Below are 5,185 nucleotides of genomic sequence, written 5' to 3' on the forward strand. Positions count from 1 at the left end.
TTTTCTGTTCTCAGCATTTGTTTGAATTTAAACATGAGGACAGGGCTGAGAAGTGGCTGCCTGTCAGCCTGCTGGCTCTGCCCCCTGCTCCTCCAGGCCTGCTCCTGGGGTACAGTACAGCCAGGACTTCTGGGAGTCTCTGCTCCCGAAGTCAAATGTTATCTGTAGATTTGCATCTCAACCCTGCTATCAACTTACTATTTACCCACAGTCCAGCCATATAATAGTGTTCCTTTTGGCCTGGTGAGCTTGGTGCAAAAGCCAGGCATACAGCTCCTATGGTTATAGGCCTCCTTTTGACTTGTTCCACCCCTGGATCACCCTTGCTGGTGGCAGCTGGTGGGTGGCTTTGTCACTGTGAGCCCTCTTCCGAAAGCTGCTCCCAGGGCTGAGGGTCCCCAGAGAACTGGAAAGTCACTCACAATGGGTTTCATTTCCTCACAAGACATTTACAGTTTGAGTCTGTGTGACAAACAGTAAATTTGAAAGGGATAAATGCATGATGAGTATAAACCATTTTGATCACCCAACCTTCTACCAGAGATTCATTGTTCCCCTCATCTGACTCAGTAGAAGAGAATCCATAGCCATGACTAAAAGCCCACAGCTAAAAATTGTGAAGGAAGTATTCAGCAGTTTAAACAGTCAGAACTCCATGTCCCTCTAGTAATTCCTGAAAAACAAAAGGAAGAATAAAAAAGGGAGGACCAGATCAGCAGGTGGTGCCAGGACAGCTGTGTACCAGATAAGACCTGGCTGGTAAGAGAACAGCACCTCAAAAAAGTTGTAAGACTGAAAACAGCACTTTGTACAAATGAGAGAAATGGGTGTCATGATGCATATGGCAAAAAGGTGCTGGGATTTAGGAGGAACCTGCCTTGTGAGCCCTTGTTTTATAGCCTGCCTTGCAGCAATGGCACCAAACTTCCTTTCAACAGCGATGAAAAGTTTCCTGCGTGTTAACAAAGGACACCTTTTAGGATAACTTCCAAGAAGACTTGCTGGAATTTCCAAGCTCTCCTTCTGGCAGTGCTGGTGGAGGTGATGACCCCAAGCTGCATTTCTGTGGGCTCCTCTCCTTGCCTGGCTGGCTCAGCCCCACCACGGTGGAGCTGGATGGATCCACACTGGCTCCATGCCCTGCTGTTGTCGACGCAAGGAAAACAGTGCCTGCTATGAAATTATTTTAAGATGATTTAATTAAACTGATACCAATCTCACTAATGTAAACACAAAACAAGGGGGAAAAATGTATCCCTACTTTAAATCCTGTGTAATGTAGCAAATGGATGATAAACAGAAGGTCGAAGGAAGAGTGAGCTGACTTGTGCATGCTAAAATTTGGAGGCTGCACTGAGTGTTTGCTGTGAAGGCACATAAGCTGCTGCCTAGCGTTGACAAAAGGTAGGACAGCAAACAGGCAAATTTGCAGCTGTGAAACTTTTCATATTATTCCTATTGCAACTGGCAAAAATTCAGTTCTCCATGGATGTTAGTGTGAAATTAGAATGCTTTCCAGAAAAGGTGAGAGAAGAAATGAAGATGGTGCCTGTGCTGATTCAGCTGCATTTATTCTCAACTGGAGTGCAAGTAGGGCAGCACAGGAGGAAGCCTGTGGAGGAAGAGCTGGGGCTAGAAGGAGGCAGGGACAGGGCAGCACTGGTGATGCTTTGGGGAGCAGTTGGGCTGCCTGAGCTCAGGGGGTGGCAGACTGCTAGCTGGAAGGATGTGGTGGGAACTGCTGGTGTAGATCCACATCAGAACTGGTCAGGCTCTTGGAAATGCTTCTCACCTTGTCCTCAGGTGCTGGCCTAGGTGAGTATTTCAGCTATTTCCTCTCTGCAGCTTTTCTGAGACCATGGAGACTTCAGTGAAAAGTACATATGTAGAACTGGAAAGTAGACACTTGCAGACTGCTGTTCTGTCTGGGATGAGGTATTGTGGGAAGCAACCACATCTTGCTCCTCAAAGACCATCTGCTGTGCTCTCTAGACAGGCTCCTCATGCCAAATGCACCATATGGAAGTTTGATTCATCGACCAGATGTGCTGGGGAATGGAAGAGGCCACAGGACAGGCTTCCCTGTGAGTGTGGGAAGGACAGATTACGTGGGCTGTGCCACTGCTGTGGAAATCAGAGAAGCACACAGGAATGGGTTGAGAAGGTTTGGTCAACAGGTTTCCTGGTCATTCATCAAAGTGAACTAGCTCATAGCACTCATTACTTCTTCAGGTCCCAACGCAATGCTGATAATGGATTTGCTGGCTCCTGCATGCCACGTCTCTGGTGCAGCTCCAGAGGAGGAAGGGGATGCTCCAAAGGGGCTGCACTGAAGGTTTCCAGCGCTCAACAGCTCTTTCCTGCTGCTGCTGTGGGTGGTGCCAGCATGGTCCTTTGTCTGGCCATGTTATTAAGGTCTGAGGTGGAACTAAAATGTGTTCTCTTTCACCAAACTTCATCTGATTCAGTGGACAAAGTAGTGCCTCCTGTCCTCATTTTCAAGCCAGATTTGGTAGATAGAGCTGTCACATTGCTATCAGCACATGACATACCCCTATGAAAATCCAGAATCAGAAGTAAGTTTCTGCATAGTCCAACCAAGAAGAAACAGGAGGAGTTTGGGGCAATTTCTTCAATTGCTCTCTTGAGTGAACTGAAAATGTACTAGTTCAGATGATCCTAACTTGTCTATACAGGCAGAAAGAGTGAGGCAGCCACCTACCATCACCCACTGAGTTTGTAGCAGAGCTACATAGGTATAAAACACTAAATGCCTGAGGGTATTTTTGCTGGTGTTTCCCAGGGTGACTATGAAAGGGGTTTATTAACTTCAGCACGGAGCAGTCCTAGCTGTGACTGCTCAGATCCTGACTGGGAGACACTTGGTATCTGTGCAGCTTGAGCATAACCCTGTGGCTTGGAGAGAACAGACCTGTCTACAAAAGATTGGACAGGCATGACAGATTTCTGATCTTAAACCTGATCTGTGAATTTAGGTTTTATCCCCATTGAAGGAGGAGCATTCAGAAGACCCTGATATTGTTGGTAAACTAACACTTGAGCACAGATTTTTGTAACTGCAGGAAAAGAATCATTCCTTGTCCTGCAATTAAACACGAAGACAGCATCCACTCTGGGGAATTCATATGCTTACTTAAAGTCTACACTGTAGCACATCAGAGGAGTCATGCAATTAAGTGATTTCACTCTTTCAGCCTTCCATTAAGCAATCAATGAAAGTTCTCCCTCCAGGGAAGTGCTAGATGAGGGGGGAGCTCTCGGCCCATTGTTTTGCCTGGGGTGCCAAAAAGAAATACATCATGATTTATATGTTAATGAGGAATTCTCGTTAGGGAATGCATTCTGCAAGGTGCTGCGATGGGGGACAGGGGAGGTTGATCTGTCAGAGGAAGTTAATTCATCATCAAAGTGAGACGGGGAGCTCCCTGGTGAGAGCTGTAAATAGGGCATTGGGAGAGTGACAGAGCTCTGGGTGGCATGTCCTCCCCATTAGCACTCCCACTGACAGCCCCACCACTGCCTGCTCTCAGGCTCCAGCTCATGCACATGATTTATACAGCATTTCACATCCCTGGTCGGTATCCAGTCGATGTTGTTTTCAATTAGAATAAATGCTTATTGATTGAGAGGAGATGGGCCAGCTGATTAGCTCCTTGGGAAGCAGAGCATGCTTGGCAGGGGCCAGGCTGGGCTCTGAGCAGAGGCAGGAGTGTGTGGGGCTCTGAAAATCTGTCAGGGAGGAGAAGTCTTCTAGATTAAATCAATTCATTGAACAGTCCATCTAATAAAGATAAACGGCTAACTTAATTAGGGAATTAATGATGGGCCTGATTAAAAAGCCCAGTGGGAGCCCTGTTGACTTCAACAAGCTTCAGATCTAGCCCAATATTTGCCTTGAAGCCACAGTGCCCAACCCTTGACAGGGCTACTGAAAGCTATGTGCCTACAGCCAGGCAGCGATCAGAGCATGCACATCATGCCATGCTTGAGCTATCAAGCATCTAGAAATGTGCACCAAAACCCGTCAAACAACTACATATACATTAATGAGGGAATATTATTTTTTTTTTAGATACTGTGGAGAAGAGTCTTAGTTGGTGCTAAGGAGCACGAAACCATGGCACATTGTCCCTTCCCTGTACTTGGCGCTGGTGAGGCCACACCTTGAATCCTGTGCTCAGTTCTGGGCCCTCAGCTCAGGAAGTACATTGAGGTGCTGGAGCAGGTCCAGAGAAGAGCAACGAGGCTGGTGAAGGGACTGGAGCACAAGTGCCATGAGGAGAGGCTGAGGGAGCTGGGGGTGTGCAGCCTGGAGAAGAGGAGGCTCAGGGGAGACCTTAGCACCCTCTGCAACTCCCTGACAGGAGGTTGGAGTCAGGTGGGGGTTGGTCTCTTCTCCCAGGCAACCAGCAGCAGGACAAGAGGGCACAGACTCAAGCTCTGCCAGGGGAGGGTTAGGTTGGATATTAGGAAGAGATTTTTTATGGAGAGAGTGATCAGACATTGGAATGTGCTGCCCAGGGAGGTGGTGGATTCACCATCCCCGGATGTTTTCAGTCTGAGACTGGATGTGGCACTTAGTGCCATGGTCTAGTGACCACGGTAGGGTTGGACTCGATGATCTTTGAGGTCTCTTCCAACCTGGTTGATTCTATGATTCTATCCTGCGGGCTTCTCCTCGCCTTAGTGAGCGGCTGGGACGCGGTCCCTGCTTCCCCTCGGGAGCGGCCGTCGGGCTGTGCTGCTGTGCTCCCCTCCCGCGGCAGCGAGCGGACGGTGCAGCCGGAGCGGCAGGAGAGGAGCTGAGCTGGGGCAGCACAGGAGGCTGCTCTGGGCTCCAGAACAGTACAGGGGCTGTATGTAAAGGACAGCTCCAGTGGAGCCGAAGGGTCCTTGCAGGGTCTGGGTACCCATGTCCTTCCCTGAGGGTGGAGAAGAAAGGTGAAGGATGGAGGGAAGAAGGGAAGAAGGGAGTCGAGGTGCTGGGAGGGCAGTAGGAAGGGCTGCACTGAGAAGATAGAGCTGGTAAAGGAACTTGTTAGATGGATGGATGATGGTGGGGAGGTGATGGATGGGGGAACCAGTTACATTTTTTAACATGAATTTATTTATTCCTTTCACATTTTCTTCTGTTATTGGAAGAGTGCACATCCCTTTGGGTTCA

The sequence above is a fragment of the Acanthisitta chloris genome, unplaced genomic scaffold (genome assembly GCF_000695815.1).
Source record: "Acanthisitta chloris isolate BGI_N310 unplaced genomic scaffold, ASM69581v1 scaffold9164, whole genome shotgun sequence".
In the NCBI taxonomy this organism is placed as follows: Eukaryota; Metazoa; Chordata; class Aves; order Passeriformes; family Acanthisittidae; genus Acanthisitta; species Acanthisitta chloris.